This window comes from Tupaia chinensis, unplaced genomic scaffold (genome assembly GCF_000334495.1).
Source record: "Tupaia chinensis unplaced genomic scaffold, TupChi_1.0 Scaffold142716_1, whole genome shotgun sequence".
Taxonomy (NCBI): Eukaryota; Metazoa; Chordata; class Mammalia; order Scandentia; family Tupaiidae; genus Tupaia; species Tupaia belangeri.
In genome coordinates, this window is record NW_006202562.1 from 5,079,565 (window position 1) to 5,093,778 (window position 14,214).

Below are 14,214 nucleotides of genomic sequence, written 5' to 3' on the forward strand. Positions count from 1 at the left end.
GGATATGTTTTGCCGCTTTAGGAAGGTCTACACTGGGTTCAGTGTAAGCCAACGACAGTCTCTTCTGGCTCCACCAGCGTCCAAGGGGAATATTCGCCTCAGTAAGGGTGAGATGGCCTGGCCTGCCCCACATCTCCTAGAATGGTTCCTTCTTGACCTGAACTGTTCCGTGGAACTTTCTGTGATGAAGGAGAGTCCTTTGTGCTGGACAAGGCAGTAGCCACTATCTCTGTGTGACTCTGAGCACTTGAAATGGGGTTGGTGGGGCTGAGTGACTGAATTTGTAGCTTTCTTCTATTTTATTTATTAATGTGTGTGTGTGCTTGCCAGACAGAGACAGAGCGATAGAGGGACAGAGAGGGAGAAGGAGAAAGCACCCACCAGTGGGACACACTCATGCCTCCATCCCTTCTCCTCCATTTCTCCATCCTTTAGGATCTTGGGACACACACACACACACACACACACACACACACACCCCTAGCATAAGTTTCAAGCCACCAGGACAGGGATTCAAATTACCTGTACTGGCATGTGGAATCCAGCTCCCTAACTACCTGGCTACAGGGCTGGCCCACTTCCATTTACATTAATTTAAATTTCCATAGCGATGGGGCTTTAAGGGCTACTGCCATGTCTACAACTGTGAAGTCACAGGTAAGAGTCGAGGTGTGCCAGGGTCAAGCTGAAGAAGCTTTTGCCAGCCATAAGATAATAAATCTGCATCCCTTGGCCTCTCCCTGCTTCCGTACTAGTACGTTTCTGTTCTTTAAAAATGGTCCCCCATAAAAAACAACATAGATTCACCAGAAAGTGGGCAAACATCTCAGAGAGGTTACCGGGGTTTGCACAGAAGCTACACTGTGTTCTGTGTCTTCTGCATTCTCTAACTAAAACTGAGCTAACTGGACACATCACGAGGCCCAGGTGCTGCAGCACAGGCTGTAGCGTGCCGCTCTGTGGAACTGGAAGCCACGTGGCCGACCCTGGGTTTGGATCTTGAGTTGATCCAATGCAGATCGGGTGTGTGCTCGACTCCTGACTGGCTGCAGGGTGATGGGGAGAGGACAGCTCTGTCTCTGGCTCTCATGAAAGACATGAATACAGAATAAGTAAATACATAAGCACGTCACAGTAATATGGTCCTGTGGCCTCTCTTCTCCAGGTGGAACTAACGGCAATGGCTCCCTCTGCAGCCCACTGGCTCCCTCTGCAGGGCACAGAGGCATAGCACACACTCGTGACTTTCTACATTGCCCAATGGTCAGCATCACCTGTGAGCCCCATAAGTGAACTTTCCAGGACCCATCCTGGACCTGGTGAATCAGAATGAACAGAGGTGGATTTGCCAAATCTTTCTTTTTATTTCTTTATATTGCTTTTAGAGATTTTTTTTTTTTTTTTTTTTTTTTTTTTTTTTTTTTTGCTATCGGGTGCATGTGTTCTCCAGAAAGACAGAGAGACAGAAGGCAAGAAATCACTCCCTCCCCCCCAGGAGGGATGGCCACGCTGCAATCCCTTCTCCTCCATTCTCCTTTTAAGGTTTTGGGTACACACACACACACCGGTGGTGGAAAACTAGTTTTCTCTTCTGAAACCACAGTCTTTTCATTCTTTTTTAAAATAATTAATTAATTAATTTTAGAGAGAGATTTTTGGTATAGAGCATGTGTGCTCATGGGAGAGACAGAGAGAGACAGAGAACAAGAATTTTTTTAAATCTTGCCAGAGGGCATGTGTGATTACTGGAAACAGACAGGTAGGAGGAAGTGAGAAAGCACACCCCATGGTGGGCGTTCCTCCTGAAAATCCCTCCTCCTCCATTTCTTCTTCCTTTTGGGATTTTTGGCACCCGTGCTTACATACCTTCCTGGAGTGTTTTTCAAGCCTTGGGCTCGGGACCTGAATCATGCTGTCCGCCACGTGGGACCCAGCTTCCAAAACCACCACGCCGCCAGCTGACCCAAGCTCAAACTCTCATCCAGAAGGAGTTCCACCCTGAGAAAGTGGAAACGCCCAATCCTCTACTGAGATGCAGCAGAAAAGGCTACGGAGCCACCAGAGACACAGACAGATGCTCCATGCTCAGGTGAGAAGGTGCGAGAAGGCAAAAGCCGGAAGCCAATTATACGTATGGGACTGGAAGCAACGCCAGGACAGTAAAAACAGCACAGAATTCTAAGCCATCTCAGCAATGGCACCAACTTCCTTCTGAGGAGGAATTCCTTTTGGATGTAGGCTATCAATTCCTTTGACAGTCCATCTTGGCACAGGCATAGGGCTTTGGAAGTTAGGTTAAAGTTTCTTACCACACACACACACACACACACACACACACACACACTATAATAATAAAGGCAGTGGGACGACTCTTCAGAGGTGATGGATACATCTATGGGCTTGACAGTGGTGATGTTTTCACGGCACATGTTTATCCCCAAACTCTTTAAGCTATAGACATTAACTCTACACAACTTTGGGCTGACTCCATAGCTCGGTGATTAAGGCAGCTGGATCCCACGGGGCTGACCATGCAATTTGAGTCCCGGACCTGGCAGCTTGAGAAACATGCCAGGTGCATGTGTGTGCATGTCCACAATTCTATAGGGAAGTCCAAAATCCTGAAGGGATGGGGAGAGGGAGGAGAAGGGATTGCAGTGTGACCAATCCCCATGGAGGTGCTTTCTCCTCTTCTTCTCTGTTTCCAGCAAATGTATGCACCCTTGGGGCCAGCAGGTGGCATGGTTGTTAAGGGAGCTGGACTCCCACATGACTGACAACGGTTCAAATCCTGCACCTGGCAGCTTGCTTTTTCACTTTCCTTCTCTCTTTCTCATTCTCACTCTGTCCCTCTCTGGTCAAATTAAAAAATAAATAAATAAACAAAGTTAAATAAAATAATCCTTGGAAAAAATATATGTACCCTCTGGGGATGGTGTGTGTGTGTGTGTGTATACACATATACATATATATAGTCAGCAGAAAAGTCATGACCTATTTTTGCACAGAAAAACACATCGTGAGAAAAACACACACTGCAATCCCTTCTCCTCCATTCTCCTATTGGGATTTTGGGCATGCACACACATGTGCCCAGCATGTTTCAAGCCTCTGGGTCTGGGACTTGAACTGCAGTTGGCTATATAGGAATCTAGAGGTGTAACCACTATGCCATCTCCTGGTCCCAACCCGATAGTTTTATACGTGTTGATCATACTTCAATAAAGTGGTCTTAAAAATCTTTCAGTGGGTTATATTTCCAGTTTAATTTTTGTATGGCAATTTTTGTCCAAAGTTCTTTTGTCCTTTTCATAACGATTCCAAATTAATAAACCTTGCAAGAAGGTGCAGTGCATGGCCGTGAGAGCTGACTGAACAATGCCTAGGCATGACAGTCAGAGTTCTGGTGTTCAGAGCAAACCAGGCAAGCAGCTGCCTGCACAGGATGGTACTTCAGTAAGGCTCATTTCTATTGGATCATTTCAAGACACAATCTTGAAATTTTTAGAGCTACAGACCAAAAGATGATGGCTTTGGTTTTTCTCTGCTTTGCTTTCCTTCCCATTAAATGAGGAGACTTTAAAAAGTTTGTGGAAAAATGAAATTAAAGTACAAATTTGTTTTCGTGCAAGAAATTTTGAAATGCATACATTTTTTCCATCGTATGCATTTTCCATGACATTTTTGAAGACACTCCCCCTCCCCCAAGCCACGCACAATATGACTATGACCAAGATGAAAAATTCTTGCCCACTACTCTGGGTCTGTCCAGAAACTATTCTTTTTTTTTCCCCCATCCTCTGTAAGAACGCTCTCCAGGGCAGTGAGCTAAGCTTTCCAGAGCGTTCCCTCACAAGTGCAGATAAGGAGGGAACACAACACCAACTGCCCTGGGGGTGGGGCTGGAAGGGAAGCCAACTCTGCAGATGGGGCAGGACGGGAGGTTACATGTTCCTTTCCATTTTCTCAGACTGTATAGATGGGGCCTGGGGTGGATAGACACACCTTCTCTCTTTAATGCAGGTGGCAAGTCGAGACTCAAAATACTGATCCCATTGAGTGTCTTGTAAGTCAAGGACCTTCTCTTTATTCCTTCAATAGAAATTTCTTTGGGCTTTCTGGAAGTGGACACCCAAAAGTGTTTTCCTTTCCAGCCTTGTGACTTGGAACTTTTATAGAAGTCGGCTGCCCAGAGCTGGCAATGTGAAGGAAGAGGTCAGACACGCGCCTCATTCACTCGGCCACTGCACGCTAACACGCTCATAGTGATTCCGGGGGCTCGTGTTTTCTGCTTTTAAACATTTCTGTTCTTTCCGTGTTATGTCTCTACGCCTCTGTTATTAGATGCATCTGCTCAGACAAGTTCGCCATCATTTATCTCACTTACTGCGGCATCGAGCGTGCCATTAGTGTTGGTGGGAATTACCCCAGCTCCAATGAAGATGCCTTAATAGTTTTGAAGGAAAGCCACCCAAATTACAGTGTGGGGGGAGAGAGTTCACCAGTCTATAAATGTGAAGATCTTCAAGCATTGTGCTGCATTCTTTTTTATTCATTTTCCCTGGAGCAGGTTAAACCTCTTGAATTAAGATCCATGCTCAGATGCCAACGGAAATGGAGTGTGTGCGGAAACGCTGTTACTTCAGTGTGTTTATTGCTTAAGTATCATTTCAGCCGTCATCCCTTTCATTGCCTTTTCTATCTTTTAAAAAGGAACCCAGTATTTCCAATGACCTTATCATTTCTCCCAAATATGTGCTATTTGAGCCCACTGAGAGCCACACTGTTTTTGTTTTTTTTAAAAAAAGAATTATTTAATTGTATTTATTATTATTATTATTATTATTAATTCACCAGAGGAAGACAGAGAGACAGAGGGAAAGTGAGAAAGCAAGCTATCAGGTCCGGGACTTAAACCTTAGCCAGCCATGTGGGAGTCCAGTGCCTTAGCCACCACGCCACCTGCTGGCCCCCTGATTTGTTTTTTAGTCATTGCTCTAGTCAACTTTTAAAATAGTCATGGAGACTTTGGTTGAGTTCTACTAAGAGATGCTATATTATAATCCCTTCAATTCCAACAATTAAAAGGCAGCATATTGCTTTCTAGGATTCTGCGTGCCTCTTTTTTTCTTTCTCTCTCTCTCTCGTGCCTTCTTTTCTTTTCTTTTTTTTTTCTCATGCCTCTTTAAATCCACATGTGTCCTAATGCCACAATCCCCTCCCGAATTTGTGTCTTGCAGAGAAGCAGGAGAAAACCATGGCCTACTGTAGAATTGCAGGCCGACTTCCGCAATGACTGTGCTGGTGCGCCCCCTGCTGTCTGAGTTTATGGTAACAGCTACGGAGAACGGGAAGATTTAAGAGGTAGAAATAGAAAAGAATGAAAACAACTAAAATGTCTTCTACTATCTAAGCCTTAAGGAGCTTAGACCCTCATCCAAATGGAAAATAATACACATTTTGAGAAATGTTTTTTCTCATAAGTGTTCCAGGAAGTCAATTCCCCCTGCTTGTAAAGTACCCACTCAGAGCACTGTTTTAACATTTATCATAGATTATGGCCTCCGAGAAGGATGCTGGGGCCTGGGGGAGGTGTAGGTGTGGGTGTGATTTATTCCAGTTGCCCCATTTCTACCAGGCCTCTGTGTCTGTGTGTGCATCTATGCATGCGTCTGGGTATGGTATGTTTTAGGCAGGGTCTCACTATGCCAGGATCATCCTGCCTCAGTCTCCCCAGGAGCTGAAACTACAGCTGATCCACTGCACCAGGTTTTTAGGGATAGGTGGAATCCGGCCCAGGCCTCCCATGTGGCCTCAGCCTGACAAGCAACAGCCTCCAACCTGCTCTAACCATAGCCAAAACAGGCCTCTGTTTATTTTTTAAAAATATGAGCCACTAACAATTCTCAACTCCTATAAAGTGTCATACAAGTGTGACTTCAACCCCCCTTGGCCCACTCCTGCCTCTTTCAGCCAGAAGACTCTTTCTAGAAGCTGGCCTCCCACCCTCCCTAATGTGTTGATTGTCTACAGCAGATGATGGAAATGTTACCAAGCTGTGATTTTGAAATGTTCTAGTTTGTTCTCAGGTAACCAGCCGCTTCCCTACATATTAATACCCTACTGCAGGTAGGCCAAGGCCCAGTCTGTTCATCTCTGGATTCCAACAGTCCAGGACATGACCGGAGAGTGGTGAGGCTCTTCCCCCTCTCCTCCACTGGTTCACATTAGCAGGAGACATGAGTAGCTAAGTCAGTACTCCTTTGGGACTGAGACTTCAGACTGTCACAATCGAGAAAGAGAACTGCCTTGGTCTGGTGCAGAACAAATATGGCCTCTGGCCTTCAGGCAGGGCGGGCTGTAGTGAAGCACTAGCAGGCCCAGCCTGGGTGGTCTTCCATATCCCTACCACGACTGACCCCAATCCAGCTGCCAGTCTCTCCAGTGCCCTGGCCACAGCCTCCCAGTGAGTCTCCCCATTTCAGTTTGTCCTTATAACCTGTGCTCATCCACGCTGAGGCAGAGAGTTCCTCAAAATCCCAGATAGATTCCTTTCACCCTTCGGATTCAGACTTTTCAAAGGTACACATCATTTTAGAATGAAAACAGAAATCCGCAACATTGCCCACCAAGGCCTCTTTTCTGTCTTTTCCATCAGCCTCAAGTCTGAAGAACCTCTTCTGTCTGTGGTACGTATTAATATTTTGTGAGTGCATCCAACGTTGAATTTTAAGCACCATAAAAACAGGGTAGAAGTCAGGGCCTGTGCCGCGGTGACTAGTGCAGAGCCTGGAATGAGAGGTTATCAATGGCGGGACTACTTACTGAGTAAGTAATTACATCACTCAGGTGGTGGCATGAATCGCTTCAGCACTGAGGGAAGGGGGCAGTGCCAAGACCAAGGAGTGCCAGCCCCTTTGGAACTGCCACCAAAGAACTCCCTTGGCAGCAACACTGGGACAGTGGCCAACCTTCCTACTCACATGGCTTCGTTGGCAGCCAAATGATCAACCACGGGCATTCCCCAGAGACCTGGGGTGGCAAGGCCATGCTTTAACTGGGAGAACTCTGGCGAGCAGAGCTAAGACACCTGCTGAGGTGCTGAGAAGTGCTGGGAGGACTGGAGTTGCAGAAACGTCCCTACCCAGGCATAGAGCTCAAAAACAAACAAACAAACATTTTTCTGCCCTCTTGATTATTTACCAAGGCTTTTGGAGCAGACATATCAAATTACCAAGCAAGATACCAAGGTATCTGGTAACTGAACGGAGGGAGAGGAGTAGGGGGGAGTGGGGTCAAAGAACAGAAAACAAAGATAGAGTTCTAGCCAATATGGCTTCTTGAGCTCTTGCCACGGAGGCGTGATCTCCTTCATCTGATTGCACCCGATTCCTTCTCGAATGCTGGAAGTACAAAAATGCCCTCAACTTCAAGAGATGGTTCAAATATATTTTCAACCTTCTTTATAAACCTACATGTCTGGAAAATTAAAGGGAGCTTTCGATGCATTTTCTTAAAGATATTTTTGTTGGGGGAACCGGCAGTTGGCGTAATGGCTATGTTGCTGGACTCCCATGTAGTCGACCACAGTTGGAGTCCCAGAACCGGTGATTTAAACTCATGCTGGGTGCATGTGCATGTGTGCCCAAGATCTCCAGAGGAGAATGGAAGAGAAGGGATCGCGGCATGGCCATCCCCCCTGAGGGTTGATTTCTCGCTTTCTGTCTCTCTGACTCTCTCTGTCTTTCTGGCAAGCACACGCACCCTAAAGCAAAAACCTCTCCAAAAAAAAAGGGTTTTTTTTTTGTGGGGTCAGCAGGTGTCATAATGGTTAAGGCTCTGGACACTCACATGGTTGACTGTGGTTCAAGTCCTGGACCTAGTGACTGAAATTCATGTCTGGTATGTGTGTATGTATGTGTGTGTGCCCAAAATTCCAGAAGGAGAATGGAAGAGAAGGGATTGTGGCATGGCCACCCCCTGGGATGATTCCTCACTCTCTCTCTCTGTGTCTCTTCAGTGAGCACATGCACCCTATAACAAAAACCTCTAAAAAAAAACAACCAAACAAACAAACAAACAAACAAAAAACTCTTGGCTTAAATGCCACATCAACTTTGGGGGAATCTTTAGGTTTACTTCAACTGTATTACAGAGCTGTGGTAAACTATTGAAGCACTTTAACTTAGCTGCTTAGTTACTTCACATTAAACTTATTCAGATTTCCAAAAGAAGTTTTCATTCCCACTGTACTTCTTGAGAATTCAAAGGAGCAGATGGATTTCAAGCCTGATCCATCAAAAACATGTTCTAAGGGCTGTTTCTGAGAATTTAGTCCTTCCCCTGTCTGCACAAACCCACCGATTCGTTTACACAGTCCCACTCTGATTCAGTCAGGACCCCACTCAAGAACTTCCAACAGCCCCTTACCGTGCACTCCGTAAACTTCAGTCCCTCTGCAGTCCCTCAGGAGCCAATGCACACCATCCACACCCACCTGTCTCACCTCGGCCCTCCAAATGAATCTCTTTCCTTCCTGTCTCCACACCTTTCCCTCTGCCAGTCCTGCCTCTTCCCATGGCAGACAGCTGATGTGACAGAGAGCACTTGTGGGTAAGTATTTCTAGCTACCTCCTGGCCAGGAAGTTCTTCTGAGTGTGGCTAAAGTACCCCTTCCTCCCAGCGCTTCCTTCAAGTCCTCTGCTGCCCTCTGATGGCCTGTGCACCTGCCGCTCATCCTAGAGAGGCGTATTGGCAAGGGTGGGGGCCACGTTTCACCCCGGGGCCCTCCTTGGCATTTGATTCAGGAGGTGCTCACTGTCTTAATAACTGTTTGCTAGGAGTAAAAACAGTCTGGAGGTGACGCTCTGGTCTGAGTATCTTCCTTTCATCCCAAGAGCAAACAGAAGGGCATCTCCGAAGGACAATGTCATCCGCGGAAAAGCAGGTGAACATTCTAATCCACAAATGCCCTTATTCATGGAATTAAAATGACCCTCCTGGAAAATGGAAAAGACACGTTTCCCTCGCTTTCTCCCTGCTCCCAGAAGCTAAGTGACAAAGGCCAAGGATAAGAACATGTTTTCTAAGGTTGTAGATGGCCAAGGGGAATTTCGAGGAGAAGGGATGAATTCTGGCTACGTTCATGCAAGAATGATTGCCCCTCTGGTTCTGGTTCAAAGTGGCTCTTGAGGACATTACTCTGCTTTTTTTTTTCTTTACTCATGACAGAATATACGCATGTGCACTCGAGAGTGAGAGAGAGAGATGAGTACCTTCCACCAGTCTGGATGCACTGCAGTCCCCGCCCTCCAGGCCTCCAGCCCGTCAAACTCTGGGCGCGCTCACACTTGTCCAGCGCGTTTCCGGCTGACCAGGCCAGGGATTCAGCACATGGCGGCCATCACATGGGACCCGTTCCCCTTGAGCAGCGCATCACTGCTGTGCCATGGAGCCAACCTACCCTGCTCTTATTTCCAACATACTTGGCTTTTACTTCCTGTTCAAGCTTTTGGTTTAAAAGGAAAAAGATGAACCAGAGGTGATCATGCGGAGCGGATATTTCTACAGCTGGAAGCCATATTCCCTGACAGAGCATTCCATCAGCATCTTCTAAGTGACCCAGAAAACAAGCCTCTGTGGTTCAGCCGTCTCCGCCCTGACTCCTCGTTCCTATTTGAGCTGCCGATAACACAGATCGCCAAGGATTCTTCCACCAACTGGAAGACCACTAGCTGGAATTCAGCAGAATCTTTTTTAGACACAGTGCTTGAATCCACACTGGTGTTTTCTCCATTAAGGTGATTGTTGAACAGTTTTGTCCTAAGGTCCCGGTGCACATCTAGTGAAGGACTGGCCTGGACTGTGGGGAACCCACTCTGACAGGATGACATTGATGTGGGTGCTGTTCTCGTGTATGGGTAACCTGCCCTCACCCCCATCTACAGGGTGAAGGATTAAGTACAAACCCAAGGACATAAATTTTTGCTCTCTCCACTCTCACTTTCTCTCTGGGTTTTCCTGTCATAAAAATGTCAACTGGGATTTCTACTAATTTTTTTTTTAGAGATTTTTGCTGTAAGGTGTGTGTGCGTGTGAAAGAGACAGAGAGAGACAAAGAGACAGAAAGCAAAAAATCACCCCCTAGGGGGATGGCCACACCTCAAACCCATCTCCTCCATTCTTCTCAGGATTTGAGGCACACATACATGCACCCAGCATGAGTTTTAAGCTGCTGGTCCAGGCCTTGAACCATGGTTGACCCCATGAGAATCCAGCATCTTAATCACTATGCCACCTATTGGTCCCAATTCCTACTAATTTTAAAACTCTCAAAACAAGATGAAAACTCAGAGATCTCCTAGTTCATTTCTTTCCTCTTGCCCAATTTCTCTTTTTAGCTCTTTTTTAAAAAATGCTAGAGGTTCTGTGCATATGCCTGAGAGAAAGAAAGAGAAAATGAAAGCACCTCCCGAAGGTGCCTGGACACACGGCAATCCCTTTTCATCCAATTCTCCATCCTCCAGGATCCTGGGCAAGTACGTATGTGCCTGGCATGAAACCAATGGGCTGGAACTCGAACCCTGGTGAGCCATGTGGGATCCAGCTTCCTCTACACAGCGTCTGGCTGCTGCACGCAGGGCCGGCTCAGCCCAATTGCTTGTAATCTGTGGGACAGGTAGTTTTAGGGACAGGTGTGAAAAATCTCTACAGATACCAAATGTAGCTTTCCCCAGTGTAGTTAGTATTGTGTTATTCCTGATTTCTTGAATCCCTAAAGATATCACAAGCTCCATTTTGCTTTCTTTGCAGAATTACCCACAGCCTTATTAAATCTTGTGCACCTTCTTGTTTGAGTGCCTCCATCTTTTGGCACTTAAATTCTGTGAAAGCAGGATATTGCCTCAGTCCCTCTGTCCACACACCTAGAGCAGTGCCTGGCACACAGTCAGTGCTCAGTAAACATTTGTCAACCAATTGAGGGGGGTCAAAGTAAGGATACGGTAAAGGAGCATCAGTTTTTCCTGATATTTTCCCACAAGAAATGGAACCGTGCATGAAATGGTTATAAATAAAGATTTATTTATAACATGAAAATGGTTATAAAGATTTATTTATAACATGAATATGGTTATAAATAAAGAGATGAACCAGAAGAACATGAAGAATGTTAAGACTTAAAAATCTTTGTCAGGGCTCAGCAGGTACATAGTGGTTAAGGGGCTGGATTCCTATATCATTGACTGTGGTTCAAATCCCTGATCCAGCAGCCTAAAAACTCACAACAAATAGATAAATAGCTAAATAAATAGTAAGTAAATGCTAAAAATAATTTTTTATTGGGGCTAGCAGGTGCCATAGTGGCTAAGATGCTAGACTTCCACATGGTCGACCATGGTTCAAGTCCTGGTCCCGGAGGCTTGAAACTCATGCCAGGTGTGTTTGTCCAAAATCCTGAGAGGAGAATGAAAGAGAAGGGATTGCACCATGGCCTTTCCCCACCCCCAGCCGCTGTGGGGTGATTTCTTGCTGTCTCTCTGGCTAAATCTCTCTCCAGCAAGCACATGTACCCTATAGAAAAATCTCTCAAAAAAGAAAAAAAAAAAAAGGAAAAGAGAGAGACACCCCCTCACCCATTCATCATCCAGAGCCTTTCTTTTTTTTTTTTTTTTTTCCTTTAAGTTTATCTATTTCTTCTGAGAGGGAGAAAAAGAGAGAGAGAGAGAGAGAGACTCCTAACAGGGTCTTCATGCCGAGATCCACCCCTAGACTTGGGCTGTTCAGATCACTGGCAGCCAAGTGCTCACCCGGCATGTTCAGGGAAGCCTCCGGACCTGAACTGAAACCCTTTTCCATGTGAGTCTAGTTGCATTACCACTGCTCCACCTTCTGGCCTGCAGACAGAGGGTTCAGGCCAGGGCTTCTCAAATTTCAGTAAGCATTGGAATGTCCTGGGCTCTAGTTAAAATGTAGATTTGGATTCCGTGCATGGGTGAGGGGGGTGCTCCAGATTCTTCATTTCCATGAAGATCATGAGTGATATCATGCTGGGGCCCTGGGCTTGGACCTCATTTTGAGTAGTGAGGCTATGGCAAGCCAAATGTGTCTAAAGGAACTGCAGTCCTTATTTGGTCTCAAGGACAGAACGCCAGTCAGATAACAAGACTGGTTGGGTTTTTTTTTTTGTCTTTTTTTTTTTTTTGCCAGATAACCTACCCTTAGAAAGAACACACGCATATAACCACACCAGAAAATATTCCAAATTTGTAAATAAGCTACTCGGTAGTTGGCAGGCTGCTTAGTTAATACACTGGGGAAAAAGTAGGGTTTGAAAACTAGATGGAAGCAATTTTATTCCTATCAGATGCTTTAACCAGTTTCTTTATGGCCACTGATGTAAAACAAATACACTCGGATTGATCCAGAAGGGAATCTTGAGTCCTTACAATATTATTTCATTGTTTCACAGATGTTTGGAAGAGGAAAAGAAAAGTGATTCATAGACCAAAAGTGACTGTCCTCCCAGGCCACTCCACAGAGATTTTCCAGTGCTGTGCTGGTGTGGCCCACACACCATTTTGGCTCTTTGTTGGGGAATGTGAGATGTATTCTTCCTTTAAGCTATTTACTATGGCTAAAACGATACTCAGCCCTCCAGATGTTTATATAACAGAGAGCTAAAGAGAGAGAGACAAAAGGAGAACAGTTCTGCAACAGAGACACTGAGGGCCCCATTCATCAGAAAGACTGCTGACTTCCACGTCCAGCCGGGCTATTTATTCCCAAGTCACCGGACAGTGGAAGGCTGGTCCCCCCTGCTGCATGGGCCCCAGCAGAAGAAATTGTGACAGAGGGAGAGTGAGTGTCTGCTTCTCTCTGTCGTGGTCACCCCTTCTGAGGCCATGGAAAGGACCATCTTGGGGCTGAAGTCACTCAGAGTTCTAGCCTGTTTGCCAGCCTTATCCCTGTGATGGCCAGGATCCCATTTCTCTCCCCAGCCCAGGCCACAGGTCCTAAAGAAGGAGAAGAACCTCACTCCTCATGCCTTGAAAACCCAGGCCGAGGCCCCAGTGGGGTGAAAGGTAACCAAAACCTCTGGGGTTTGCCCATGAGCTCTGCTCAGGGCGTCAGCACTCACCTATCATTTCACCCATCTGACAGGTGGAAATGACACCCGCCGGGTGGCTTCAGAGAAAATGAAAGTGGGACTCCAATGCCCGTCTTGAGAAATACAGCCCAGCCTGGATGTCGCCTGCGAGGTTATTGCTCCTGTGACAGCTCTCCACCGTCTGGCACCCACGAGGGACGTCCCAGCCGCTTCCTCACAAATGTAACCACACCCTCATGTGCTCACACGGCCACATGTTCTCAATCATGCACACCCTCAACATGTGCTTGCTCATGCCTTTACACACTCACAAACCTTTACACACACTTCCACATGCACCCTATGCACACTCAGACTGTGGAATAACACCCCCCCCCATATAATCCTCCATACGGTTGAATCCTGTAGTGTCTAACCAGGGACCCCCAACTTGAAAATGCCTCATCTCCACCGATCGCTGTTTCCATATTTAGGACCACTCAGCAGGCCTCCTGGGATGAGAACTTAAGAAGTCCTCAGAAAACACCTACTAGCTCCTTAGTTCTTCAGCTCTCAGGCTCGGTTTTCTCTCTGGGTATTAGAGCCCTAGTTTATCTCCTTGCACCCCATCTCTCTCCCCTGGCCTGGCTCTCTCTTGACTTTCATGGGCCCCAGTCCCCTGAGCACTATCTTGTTCTTGCTCCTCCCATGGCCTGAGTGTCTGAATAATGCTTTTCTCTGGGGCCTGCCTGGTGGCCTCCCCCCGGCCTCCCCCGTGGCCTGTCACCGCACATCAGCTCGGTCATCTGGACCCACTGCCAGCCCTGACTGGACTTCCCCCAACCCCACTGGTTGCCTGGGTGACTGCTAGTTGCCTAGCACCGTGTTTTACCAGCCAGATGGGCTTCCTGTCGTCAGCCACCACACCTGGACTCCAGGTTCCTTCCCCCAAGCTCCACCAGCCCCCATTCCTACATCCGTCTATGTCAGGAGATAACATTCTTAGATAAATGACAAAAAGATAATCTGCTCTAACAACCTGCCTGGCTAAGTATAATACCCTGCTGTATTCAAGCAAGCGACTCCACTTACCAAGAATGCCTCGCAAAAAGCAAACATCCTTTAAA